The sequence below is a fragment of the Microcaecilia unicolor genome, chromosome 1 (genome assembly GCF_901765095.1).
Source record: "Microcaecilia unicolor chromosome 1, aMicUni1.1, whole genome shotgun sequence".
In the NCBI taxonomy this organism is placed as follows: domain Eukaryota; kingdom Metazoa; phylum Chordata; class Amphibia; order Gymnophiona; family Siphonopidae; genus Microcaecilia; species Microcaecilia unicolor.
The window spans coordinates 652,787,561-652,801,617 of NC_044031.1; the positions used below are offsets into that span (position 1 = coordinate 652,787,561).

Sequence of the window (14,057 nt, forward strand, 5' to 3'; positions counted from 1 at the left end):
GACCTCTCCAACTTCACTCCATTTTACATAGATCACAATCCGGTTTTAGACCTTCTCACAGTACTGAAAAACTGTTACCACCCTCCTAGCTAAATTTAGATGAGAACTTAGCTTTGGTAATAAAATATCAATACTCCAATTTGATATGTCCATCCCTGACCATTTCGGAATCCGTGGAGCTGTGTTAAAATGGTTCTCAGGCTTCCTAAGGTCTAGAACATACCAAGTGAAACAATCAAGTACAATTTCATCAGCATGGTCCCCTGTTTGTGGGGTGCCCCGGGGCTCTCCATTGTCCCCCATCCTATTTAACATAACGACTCCATTAGGCAATTTACTGGAGAAAAATGGTCTCTCGACATTCATTTAAGGAGATGACGTTACCACCTATATTCCATTCACTAAAGAAATAAATGAAATTACTCATATCATTAGATTAGGTATCTCTCTAATGGAATCTTGGGCATCCTATTTCAAATTAAAAACACTGACCTTAATAGTTATTAATCCTCATCACACTATAAATCTTAAATCATTTACCATTTATCATCATCATCACATATTCCCTTGACTCAACTATGAAAATCTTAGGAGTCACAATTGACCAATTCCTCACTCTGAATAACCAGATTTCCAAAGTGGTCTCAAGTGTCTTCAATTCATTATGGAAAATTGAGGAGACTAAAACCATTCTTCGCAAAATCAGTCTTCCGTCGCCTAGCTCAATCCCTAGTCCTAACAAAATTTGATTACTGCAACTCTATTGACACAGGACTTAAAAAAGGGAATCTCCTCAAAAAACTACAAACCGCATGTCCCATATTCAGACTACTATGCTTCGCCAAAGCAAACCTCGTTCTGTACAATTTACATTGGCTACCAATAAAATATAGACTAATCATTCAAGCTATGTACCTTCATTCACAAAATGTTGTATGGTTCAGCCCCAATATACATAATTACCCTCACATAATGCCTCTAAATCATCTAAAGAATATCTTATCCTACATTTCCTGAATTGTAAGAAAGTAACCTACAATCTATACTGCTAACTTTTTACATCAAGGCACTAAAATTTGGAACGCCTTACCTAAAATCAAATGCACCAAAGATTATTTGTTGTTCCGAAGTCTATTGAAAACTCACTTTTTCACTTAAGCCTTTTAAGGAAATAAGAACCCTTCTCAAATAAACTCATGGCATTAATTTTTACCTCATCCCACCTCCCACTACTCCTGTCTATCCCAGCTAATCCTAGCCCTTACCTTTTGCTCCATATTTCAATTACTAGCTTAAATCACTAAGTACTTAACTGCAACTGTTCCCGAGTCAAGTTTTACTGGTCTAACATTATATGATGTATTTTACTTTGTTAATTTTGAAAAACTTGTTCATGCTTTTCTAATTGTTATGTAAGGCATATTGAACCCAAGTTGTACTCAGGCTAATGCAGGATATAAATGTCAAATAAAAATACAATCTACCAGCTGGACACTGTACAAGACATGTTGGACTCAGTGGCCCATTGGTTCTTAAGCAATGGTCTATGTCAGGTAAGCCACACCCCTCTAAGCAAAAAAAACAGTGCTACAGGGATCTTTCACCCCTTAATTTACTCCAGCAATTTCTCTTGTGCAGAACACCCCCAAGACCAAAGCTGTGACAGCATTAAAATCAGGGATGGTGAGCTATATGTTTTATGTTAAACTATACCTGCTGTACACCGCCTTGGGAGATTTCATAAAGGCCATTAATAAATCCCAATAAATAAAAAACTATAGAAAATTTCCAAGCTTCAATTAACTAGAAAGTTTTTATTCATCTCAATACGGGGGGGGGGGGGGGGGTGAGAAAAATCACAACTAAAGCAGCAGCACAGCAGAGAAGTTGCAAACAAAAATAAGATTCTCCTCCAGGGCTCACCCTCTCTAGGACTTGCTGATATGGGCGGGAATCAGTCAGCCAAGAGCTCCAGGCTGAAAAGACATTACAAGTAGTGACTAGACACCTTACTCTTCCCCCTACCTGCAGAAATTCTCATTTCAAATCAGGCACGTTCATTACATTTCACCTACATTAAAAAAGTGTTAAACCCCTACCCCACCCCCGAGACACACTAGCTATACAAAATGGCTTGTTCAAACAGGCAGGTCCTGGCTGTGCACCTGGAAGGCGGCCAAAATCCCTGAGAAGACAGAACAAGCCATGCCACCTGCCTCTGACCTAAGCACCTAGAAAAATCAGCCTCAGTGTTCCTACAGCGCAGGGGGAGATTCAGGAGCAAGAGATGACGACTCTCCAGTAAAGCTTCTGAAATCCTGTGGCACATTTGTATAAATCAATGATTTTGCAACAATGGATGTACTGTTTACATAACAAAATTAACAAGTTTTCCAAAACCTGTTTTGCGCCTGAATAAGTTTTGCATTTTTAGAAAGTTGTTCTGGAATTTTGAGGAATCCAGAGACAGGGCAGAAAGTTGTTCTGGGGAGAAAGGGTGGCATGTCCTTCCCCTCTTCTTATGCCCATTCCAGGCATAAGTGCCAACTCTGAAGGCAGTGGGTACTTGAACACCCCCAGTACTGTGCACTCATTTGCTGTGTCCAGGAAAGGGTAGTATGTAGAGTTCAGCACCCCTGATCATTCTGGGAAGTTAGGGTGCATTTCTGGCTTGGGATGGTCCTGCCTGGAGCTATGCGACACTCCCCTAGTACTCTGGCCCCACCCACTGCTTCACAGCCAAATATGGGAGGTAATAGATGGGGTAATTCTGATATCCCTGCCTCCCTCGTGCCCACGTCACACCACCCACACATATGGGCCAATGCTCAGAATCTAACAGTGGTAGAGGCAATTAGCACCGGAATAGAGCTGGCGTTAGGGTGCATAGAATGTTCAGACAGCACCAACACTGGGGACGTGCACACCAAAGATAGCTGCAAGTAAAATTCACATTTAGTCAATCCTATGTGAATGAGGTCCTTAGTTATTCCCTCCCAATAATCAAACAGCGCACAAAATTAAATCCTGCCCTTACTGCTGAAAAGCAAACGCCAGTGTCCGAAGGGAGATTAATATTGTGAGCAGCAGGAGGAGGGATGGGCCATAAGCAGCCTGAAATGTACTGGGCCCCCTTCCCTCTTTATATATCCTAAGAACTGGCTCATTACTGCAGGCAGCAGTGGAGCTGCACAGATGGGTATCAGTGGTGAGTGCTTAAACTGGGGTGATCGATATAGGGTCATTCGAGGGAGAGGAGCACAGGCACAGAAGGAGAGTGGAAACCCTTTCATAGATCCTGTCTCTTGTGCTGTACAGTTCAAAGTCCTTGTTTAACCTAGAAACATAGAGCACAGGATCCCTGCTCCCTAGTTTGACTGGGCATGTGCACAAGAGCTGTGCATACTGCACAGTTCTTGTGTGCATGCACCAGACACATTCCTTCCCCGTAACTTCACAATGCTTAATGCTAACAGCATGTATATAATTTGCATGCTTTTAGTGATATTGGGAAGGTTTTTTTTCTGTACTATTCCTGCGATATTTCCCAGCGCTGTTCCCTATATCATACAGAGAGGAATTTTGTGCGGGTTGTATTAAAAATGTACAAGAGCTAAGTAAGGTGTTCTGTTCTGTGCAATGCAAAGAGTACACCACCCACTTAATGCAAGCTAAAATGTTTTTTTCACCAAGTGCGGGGCTACATGGATGGTTTTGCGGAGACAATTTCTTGTCATTTTTCCCATTTGATGCGGGTTTTGTCTTGTTTTGCAAGCAGAAGAAAGCCCCTGCAAGTTTTAAAGGCAGATGGAAAGTTACATGTGAGACCCCAAACAAAGCTAAGAGAGAAAGCACATAGCGCCTAAATATGAGCCTCAAAAATTTCAAGTGCAAATAATCTGAGAGGCTCATATTTAGGCAGGGAAGAACAAGTGCCAATGTGTGCTTTCACTTTCAGTTTGGACATGGGCAGGAGAAGCTGTGCTTACTGAAAAAGCTTGTGCGTATCTGGCTTACTCCTTCCACATTTACCACAGGTTTTCTGCACAAAGTTTGCATATAGTTAACTTATTGCATTCCACCACATTACACTTGCAGTAGAAGCCACACGCAGTTCTATCGTTAGCCTTTCTGCATCGACTCCTGAGGGAGGCAGGAGTACAACTGCATTTGAGGCTAAAATCTGTTCTTCTGTCACCCAGGGCCCATCTACAGAGGACACTGTACAGCCACGTGGTTCAAAGTAGCAGAGGACACCAACAACACAGGCTAAAAGCACCATAGCTCTCCCCCTCCTGCTGCTCCACAGGACTGTCTGCCTTCCTACCCCAGCCTCTTATGGAGATTCCAGAGGAAGGGCCAAATTTTGTGGTCCTTTCCATGTCATCACAGGAGACTCAGAGCCCCGACTTCAGCCTGCTTAAGAACAGTATACACTAGAGGTTAAAAGCAGAAGGCCGAAAGCCATGGTTCAAATCTCACTTCTCCCACCGATGCTTCCTGTGACCTTGGAGCCACCATTTAAAAACCCCCTGAAACCAAGAACCTAACATGGAAGATTAAAAAGTACCCAGCACTCCCAGCTTGGCCATATTCCAGATTATGAGGACAACTGACTTCAATAGGCAGCGACAGTCTAACTCCCCTTCCGCCCCCCCACCAATCTTAGACACATATATAGGGCAGTGCACCCTCCACAGCTAGCTTATTCCCCCTTCCACCTTCTAAATTTCAATATCCACATAATGGTTTTACCCTTTCCTGGGCCAGCATTACCAACACCCCCTGTCTGTGCCTTTCTTCTGCTCCTACTCCATCATCTCATCGCATATCTGTGGTCCTTGCATCCCTACTGCACGGTACCTTCTCTGCAATGCCATTTACTATCCACCCCCCCCCCCCCCCCCCAATCTTTCTTCTCCTCAGTCTCTTCTACAACTCTTGCGGTTACACACAGAATGATTGAATCATGTAGCAATAGAAAACCACCTTGGGTTTCCACATCCTCTTAGAACAGGAAGCTGTGGCTGAGGCTCTCTTATCAGGTCAAGAACATAGCATCTCCCTTCAGCATTAGAACAATGTCTTGAAGTGAAGGTACAACTGTGGCAAGTGGGGGGGGGGGGGGGGGGGGAGAAAACACACACCACTACCTCGCCTCGCAAAACAAAAACCCTGGCCATGCTCCCCCAACCCAAATACACACACTGCAGCTGTCTCACTATATTCAAATTCTGACCAGCCTGCTACTCAATCACCCTCAACTTTACTCTCTTGTTAGAAAAACAGAGAGACATTTGTTAAAAGTCTTGGCCTTAGCTGCTTAAGGGGGGGGGGGGGGCTCACCGAAGATAATTCAATTTATAAACAGTCTTCATGAAATGGAGTCCATTCAGGATATGGGGCGGGGAGGAAGGGACAAAGTCAACATAAGGGTAATAGGCACCTCAGGTGGACTTTCACCCTTGTGTCCCTCAAATTTTTCAGTCTCCTTGTTTCCATCTCCCATGATTTTACCAAGTAAGCTCAATCATAAATAACCAATACCACCTTTCCAGATTGATCCTGTAACACCTACTTTCACATTAATCTAATATATATAAAAAAAGACACACCCAAAAATCACCTACCTAAGAAGATAGGTGACAATCTTTACAGATAAAGTGCAGTGGTACCCAGAAACAGCCGCTCTAGGCAACCACCCAGTCTTCCTACAGGTGGAGCTGATCCTGAGGCGTGTTAAAATTTGTTTACCTTCAAGAAGAGTGAGTCAAGTGGCTAAAATAATATGATCAAGGCCTGACATGAAGGACAAAGAAGCAAGCTAACAGGCAAATTAAAAAAAAAATAATAGGGAAGAAATCAGAGACTCCTGTGGATAATGTTACACCAGCACAATTCCCAAGCCAATGAAACAACCCCAACAGCTGAAAGCATATACACCTTGGGTAGGGGGCAGGGTTAGATGATCTCAAATCTCAGAAGCTCTGCAACACTCCTATAAAACCTGACCACATTCCATGCAAGAGTGCAACAGACTCCTAACCTCTCAAAGCTTCTCTGTACAAGTACTACCCTGAATAACATCCACCTCCAGAGACTCTCACTCACTGGTGACTCATCAGGTCAACTGATGTTTAACTGTACAGAGATGAGGTAACCTGTCCGACACGCCTTGCTACTCCATACCTCTCACATAGCCAGATAAGCCTCCCAATTTTCAGAAGAAAAACCCACACCACACTTATGTACTTATCTGGAATTCGTTGCCGGAGAAAGTGGTGAAGGCGGTTAGCTTGGCAGAGTTTAAAAAGTGGTTAGTCAGTTTCCTAAAGGGCAAGTCCATACAACGCTACTAAATGGACTTGGGAAAAATCCACAATTCGGGGAATAACATGTATAGAATGTCTGTACGTTTGGGAAGCTTGCCAGGTGCCCTTGGCCTGGATTGGCCGCTGGGCTCGATGGACCCTTGGTCTTTTCTCAGTGTGGCATTACTTATGTACTCCTGGTTTACTTCTTTCAAGACAGAGAAAATTAATTTCAAAAAGGCTGTGAACGTGCCCTCAGGCTCAGTTACAAACTGATCCCATATCTTATCTTCTCTCCACTTTTCTTTGTTAACTTCTATCCAAGTTCTTCCCCTTCTCTCTCTCCTGCCAAAGGCCATAAGGCAGCATCTTACATTCCAACAAGCTACCTCAAGTCCTTCACGCTGCTCTCTCATCCTGCATCAGTGTGCCACACACTGATGTGCACATGATCAAGAGACCCGTGCTCTTCCAAACAGCACTCTAAAAATAGCGCTGGAACAGCACGGGGCTTTACCGCCCCTGTGATCAGAGATAATTACATACAAATTTAAGAACGCAATTCTCTCTGATCATAGGGTAGAAGTGCGGGAGGATTGTGCCTGAGCGCATCCCGCACTTAGTTTAACAGGTCTGGGCTTTCAAAAGCAGGGGGGGAGGAATTGCTGAATTGGGGGGGAATGGGGGCCTGCTAGCATGCAAGTGTATGCTGGACAGGGCTCACCATTCCTCCCCAATGGTCTGCAAACCCTAACATCAGGTCCAAACTGGCATAGGGTTTTGCCACGGCCAGCACACCAATCTTTGGTGCGCTGGTCACTGATCATTGGGGATGAATAGGTTTAGCATGCATTTGCATGCTACTTGCGCTAAGAGACATTTTGCATGCTACTTGCGTTCAGAGCCTGTGAGCGCATTTCACGCACTCGGGGGCTCTGATCATGGGGCAGTAGCAAACAAAGGTGCTAGTATGGCACTAACAGCCTCTAGCGCCTGCGTTTGCTTCTGATCATCAGCCCATGAGAGCACATATTTAAAAATCAGCCATATTAGTGAATACCCTATGAAACTGCAATTTAACAAAAAACCAACCAGATACCAACGTGTGCCATGCTGTTTTATGATTTTCAACATATGGGATGCATTACAGAAAAAAAAAAAAAGAAAGAAGGTACCAATAGGCACACTTACCAAAAAAGGGATGGAATGTCAGACTTAACACAAAAAAGTCAATTTGGAAACACAGCCTTCCCCCCACCACAAAAAAAGTGATTAACTTGGGTTAAAAAAAAAAAAAAAAAAAAAACATTGGGTCAGTATTTTTGAGGCTCTGTTCTTTTAAAACTATTGCTTTCTAAGGGAAACAGAGCAATAGCGCTGACCACTAATTCCAAAAGTTTCCCCTTTGAGCAGTTTGCAACATAGACAGCCAAAGGGAAATACACAATTCCTGATACATAAAGCACCCCTCCACCCACCCCATATACACCATTCCCTTCAAAAGCAAATTTATTTATTATCTCATTTGTACCCCACAGTTTCCCAACAGCATATCCAGAACACAGTATGGTCTTATTATCCAACCTTCACTAATATGTATTTATATAAAAAATATTTTAGAACAATTTTTGAAAAATCGTGAATTTTATGCCTTTGTTTATGCATTGTTTTCCGTATTATCTGAATGGGTCAGTACCGTTTACGTTGGATAATAGAGACTGTAATGTATATGCATACCCTTTCAACACTATGTTGAAAAACATAGCTATTTCTCTCAAAATCTGTCTTGAAAAAAAACTGTAATGCACTAAAATGTCGCATAAGAAAGTTAACAATAGCCACGATGCAAGGGAGAAGAAAGCTCAGAATCTAGAAGTCTTCTGCCTCACCCCAGCCAGCAGCAACAAAACTTCACTTACACAATCCCACAAGAACAGGTTGCAGTGCAGGCTTCCCTCATACACAGTATCACTAATGTGGGCTAACACAGCAAAGAATCTGCCAGCACATCAAGGCTGCCCAGTTTATTCCTGTCCACATGGCAAGGACACATCCCAGCTGACAGTGCTAAAAGAAAATCACAAGTAAGATCTCTCTTTACAGAGAACAGTTTTTAGCATCTTCTATTTGTTGTTGAAGTTAAATACCTAAAAAAAAACCAAAGATGCTTTGGGTACACAATGGAAGGCTCAGCTTTTACAAACTTCAGTAATGGGGGGGAAGGGAGGGTGAACTTACCAGAGTAGCAGAGTTTGGGGATTGAACTCCATGCTAACCTATGATTTGCAGATCTTAAATCGGTTGAGAAAGATATGGCCATTTTCAATCAGATTTCACTAAGATACTGAGATATGAAACTGCTCTGCTGTAAGCGCAAAGGGTGGTACAGCAGGTGTTGAAATAAGCATCTGCCAGTAGGACGACATTTAGATTACTGCATCTGTTGTGTGTCGGATTGTGGAAAATAAAAAGAGAAGCCAATTACAACAGATTCAGAACCCTGCGACAGGATTATTGTATCAGTCAAGACTGGAATATCACATTTCACCATCACTCTGCTTCCTCTATTGGCTTTCTGTGGCCCTGCAAGTTCTGTTGAAACCACTGGCTGCGACACTTGGACTCATCAATACACAAGGCTATCGCAGAACGATGTAAAGAATAGGCTGGATGGTATTTTATTTATAATTCAAGGAAGCAGGCATTTAAAGATTCCATCATCAAAGAACAACAGCATGTGCAGTATCACATGTGCACGGAATTCTCCGCCAATTGGAGTATGCCAAATCGATGATCTGGGTTTCCACTGCAATAACATACTAATACATTTTCACCATGCTGTTAACTTGATTCCCCACAGCATAAGTTGAAGGCAGGCAGATAAGGGGTTGGTACTCAAGTGGGGAGGGGGGGTGAGGGTAAGAATTAAAGATAGATATACATCAATGATTCCCAAACCTGTCCTGTGGAAACCCCTGCCAGTCAGGTTTTCAGGATATCCACAATGAATATTAATAAGATTAATTTGCATACACTGCCTCCTTCACATGCAGATTTTTCATGCATATTCATCTTGAAAACCTGACTGGCTGGGGTTCCCCCAGGACAGGCTTGGGAACAACTGGTGTAATTTGTTTTTTTGTTTTTTTTTTTTACTTGTATTTTTATGAGTTTGTTACCACCTATCCAGTCTGCCTATCCATGCCATCTACTCTCCCTTAGAGATCCTATGTACTTGTCCCAAGCTTTCTACTACTACAAATCATTTCTATAGCGCTACCTGTTGTACACAGCGCTTCACAATTTAACATGAAGAGACAGTCCCTGGAGGAGTGGCCTATTGGTTAGGGTGGTGGACTTTGGTCCTGGGGAACTGAGTTCGATTCCCCGCACAGGCAGCTCCTTGTGACTCTGGGCAAGTCACTTAACCCTCCATTGCCTGCCGCATTGAGCCTGCCATGAGTGGGAAAGCGCGGGGTACAAATGTAACAAAAATAAAATAAATAAAAGAGCTTATTTCTATTCATGGAGAATTTAGGAATAGACAACCGAGGTAAATACTTGGATTCCACCTTAGCTTGCAGATAGTGGGCCCAAATTAGCAGGATAATTCATCTATACTTGACTGGACATCTTCAGGATAGGGATGGAAAACTGAAGAAGGGGCCCAAAAAGAGGTGGATGACGAGAAGAAATCATGTACTGAACAAAGTTACTTAACTAAACTAAACATGCGTGGGATAAGCATAAAGGAATCCTGTGCCGAAGGAATGGATCCTCAGGAGCTTAGTCAAGATCGGGAGGCGGGGCTGGTGGTTGGGAGGCGGGGATAGTGCTGGGCAGACTTATACGGTCTGTGCCAGAGCCGGTGGTGGGCAACGGGACTGGTGGTTGGGAGGCGGGGATAGTGCTGGACAGACTTGTACGGTCTGTGCCAGAGCTGGTGGTTGGGAGGTGAGGATAGTGCTGGGCAGACTTATACGGTCTGTGCCCTGAAGAGCACAGGTACAAATCAAAGTAGGGTATACACAAAAAGCAGCAAATATGAGTTATCTTGTTGGGCAGACTGGATGGACCGTGCAGGTCTTTTTCTGCCATCATCTACTATGTTACTTGTCAGAAAGAGCTTTAATCAGATTATCCTCTTTCAGATGATCAAGTATCTAGCTCTTGCTGGTTCTCCACAAGCTGTCAAGGACAGCCTGAAAACCTCAAACTAATCAAATATCTTGTGGAAATAGACACTCTAGTTTAGCTTCCCCTCCAATGACATATTTCCATCTTCAGTAGTACAGCTACTGACTATATCTGATATCAGTGCGTTTTACCTACATTAACACATGGAGGAGTAGCCTAATGGTTAGTGTAGTGGCCTAAGAACCAGGAGACTAGATTTGATTCCCACTACTGCTCTTAGCGACTCTTGGCTACTCACTTAAGCCTCCAATACACCAGATACAAAATAAGTACCAGTATATAATAAGTAAACTGCTTTGATTGTAACCACAGAACGGTAGTATACCAAACCCCATCCCCGTTCCCCTTACCCCCCGAGACCGGCAGTATACCAAATCCCATCCCTGTTCCCCTTACCCCCTGAGACCGGCAGTATACCAAATCCCATCCCTGTTCCCATTACCCTTGCACCCTGAGACCTAAAACTACGACATCAACAGAATAAATATCAAATCAGATGCCTACTGAAATAAACCCAGCCCTGATGTAAGGATCCAGAATCAATTATTCTTACTTTTCAAAACAACTTCTTCCTGACCCTACTGAAAACTGTCACCAGATCTTAGGCAAAATCCAAGTCCCCAAGAAAAATAATGCCAGAGCTGGGTTAGTATAGTAAGCCATGTATTAAGGCCATATTCAGTTGCCTTTGTAAACACTGTTCACCATATTGGGTTCTGAAAGAGAACAGACTGGCATTTCTGATCTAAATGCAGCTGTAGGGATCAGGTACTCTCTTCCACTCATGTAAGTGCAATGTTCATTTTATAGCACTATTAGTAGGCATTATATAAAAACAAATGAACCTCGCTACTTATAGTTATCTACCTAGTTTGAGGAAAATAAAACCACCAAGTTCTGTATCTAGAAGTAGAAGATTAAGCCATTAACCAAAACGTCTCTCAGAGTTAAACACAAGGGCTTCCTACCACCACCACCCAATGGGCCACAATAGCACCCTTGTAGTACAATTACAGCTAATCCACCAATTAGGAATAAACAGATTTTAGAAAAGCTGTTCTCTGTTTAGAAGTATAATCGTGAAACATTAGCAGTCTGGTCTCTTCTTGAAGAGTGTCTGGGATAGGATGTGGGGGCGGGGATGAGGTCACTTGAACATACCAGACTACATAGATGGGGCCCATTATAGATCTGGTCAAGGCAGGCAGGAGACGAGTGAAGTGAACACGCTCACATATATTTAGAAAGAGTAAAATCACCCGATTGCCCGTTTTCTTTACTTTATCCTTAGATCTCTTTGTTCTCTACTGTACTTTTGTGAAATCATCAGACATATTTCCTAACACCACACCCCCATTTTTAAACGTCCCCTTTCTCAGGGTGGAGTCTTCAGCCATACCATGGTAATGTCTGGGGTTATGCTAAGAGTGAACGGATCAGTCCCCAATTTACTGCTATTCAGAACAGTGGGAGTGGTTTGGTAGGAGTGACCTACCAAATTAATACAAAAACGATTTACAATAATTTAAAGAAGCTAAATAAGGGCGGGGAGCTTGAACGAATTAACTTCAAATCAAAGCTAAATTAGTTTTCAGGAGCATTGCCAGTGATGGGACTCAATCAAATTAGAAAATGTCTGCTTCAAAGGGAGACTAATATCATGAAACCTCGACTAGATATTACTGAACAAGAAAACAGCAGAGACATGTTAGGCCCTTTAACTAGATGAGAGAGTTTTTCCAAACCACAGTTGTGGTTTCGTTTGAGAAGTTTCTCAAACTGTTCAACCGTCCACAAAAAAAAAGGCCCCTAAGGGCTTTTTCATATGATGGTGAAAGTGTGGAGAGATAATACCACGGGCCACACACTACCCGTTTCCACTTCAAAACCCCGCACAGAGTTTCTCAATGCAGGTGGAAGTTAAAGGTGAGACCCCCACAACGCTAATTTCGGATTTGGAAGCGTGAGGCCTCTTCACTGAATTTCACAAATCTAACTCGGTCGACACCTGAGAAGGCGGAAGGAGCGGAGGTGAGAGAAAGCGAGCCGAGAGTAACCATTTCACAAACACGCAGCCGTACACACCCAAGTCCTACCTGCGCAGGGACCCACCCAGGAGAAAGAAAGCCTGCAACACAGTGACCCTCATTTCTCAATTACGAACACTTTCAGCCTCCACCAAAACTTCCCATAAAAAAAAGAGATCAGTCATCGAAATGAAAACAGAAAGGAATGAAACAAGCCACAGCTTGCACGGCGCCGCTTCCCCCCTTTCTCCTTTTTTTTTTTTTTTTTACTTTCCCACGGAACAAAAAAAACGAGAACACCAACAGCAAATGTTAAATCCAATTGAGAAACAACAGCAGGTTTGCAGCAAATGTGCAGGCTCACCTCCCCGACGCTTGCAGCTCTCTTTCTGCTTCTGCAGGCAGGGCTGTGCTCTTCCAACAAAGTAACAAAAAAGGGCAGCTTCCAAAGAGAAAAGGAAAAAAAAACCACCAAAGCCTTAGCGCACACAAAGAGGAGCGCTCACAAACTCTCAGCCAGCTGTGATCCCTGTCTCTACTTCCGTCCCTTTATCCTTCGGTCTTGCAGGGTACAACATCCAAAAGAAAAAAAAATCCCTCAACCTTTATCCCGAGATCTCTTTTGGAAAAGAGGCACAAAAAGAAACAGGAACCAATGCAGACTTAAAGAGCTTTAAAACAAATAAAAAAAACCCTTTCCTAAGGGGGAAAAAACCCGATATATTAACAGCTCACTGTTTTGCAACTGTTAAAAAGGTAAATCTGCAAAACTTTTTCCCCCTTCTTCTGCCTCTTCCTTTTTTTCCCCCCACTGGTTTCAGATCCAACACCTAAAATGGAAGTAGGACGCAGGAATTAAAAAAAAAAAAAAAAAACCCTAATGCAGCCTGACTGGGCTGGCTCAGCAACACTAAGCCCAACCTCACCTCTGCCAGTGACGTCATCATTTCTGACAGCCAATAGCAGGCAGTTATCAATCAGGGGCCGGTTACCCTCCAATGGGAACCTCCGTTGTACACAAATAAAAAAATAAAGGCCAGGGAACAGTAGGAGGCAGAGCAGACAACAAAACAACTTTTTTTTTTTAAAGTGAGCGCAAGGGGGGGTTACATTATATTTGTAACATTCTGAATATTGATGCTGGGACTTTTTCATTTTTTAGCTGATTGAAATTATTGTTTTCCAAATGGATTCTTTTCTGGTGTTGTCTGTGCTCAGGTTGTTATCTGCCTAGGGAAGGCAGCGGCACGCCTTAAAGGGACAATAGCGAAGGTATTTGGGGAGGGCTGCAAGGGCTAGGCAAGGCAACAGTTTGTAGCCTGGTTTATGAGGGTGCTCTAGAGCAGTAGTGACAGAATAATCATTAAACCTTTTTGTTTGTTTAGGTGTTCGAGTTTAGCTTGTAAAGCTGTAAGTTCATGGGCTGGCTGTCCTGGTAATTTTGCTGAGTAATCTGCTTAGTTTATTTAAGTTATTTTTTTTTTTAATATTTTATTGTGTAATTTCAACATAATAAAATTAC

General features: G+C 43.0%; 1 protein-coding gene across 6 annotated transcripts in view; it reads right to left on the reverse strand.

The window, feature by feature from the left end:
- Positions 1-13,391, reverse strand: part of CTNND1 (catenin delta 1) — a 213,653-nt gene extending 200,262 nt beyond the window's left edge. For 4 of the 6 annotated variants that reach the window (XM_030186097.1, XM_030186103.1, XM_030186111.1 and 1 more), the window contains exon 1: positions 12,900-13,391. The gene's annotated coding sequence lies outside the window, so the exon portion shown is untranslated. The remainder of the gene's footprint in view (positions 1-12,899) is intronic. The other 2 variants (XM_030186118.1, XM_030186125.1) reach the window with 2 other exon arrangements.
- Positions 13,392-14,057: the final 666 nt, after the last annotated feature.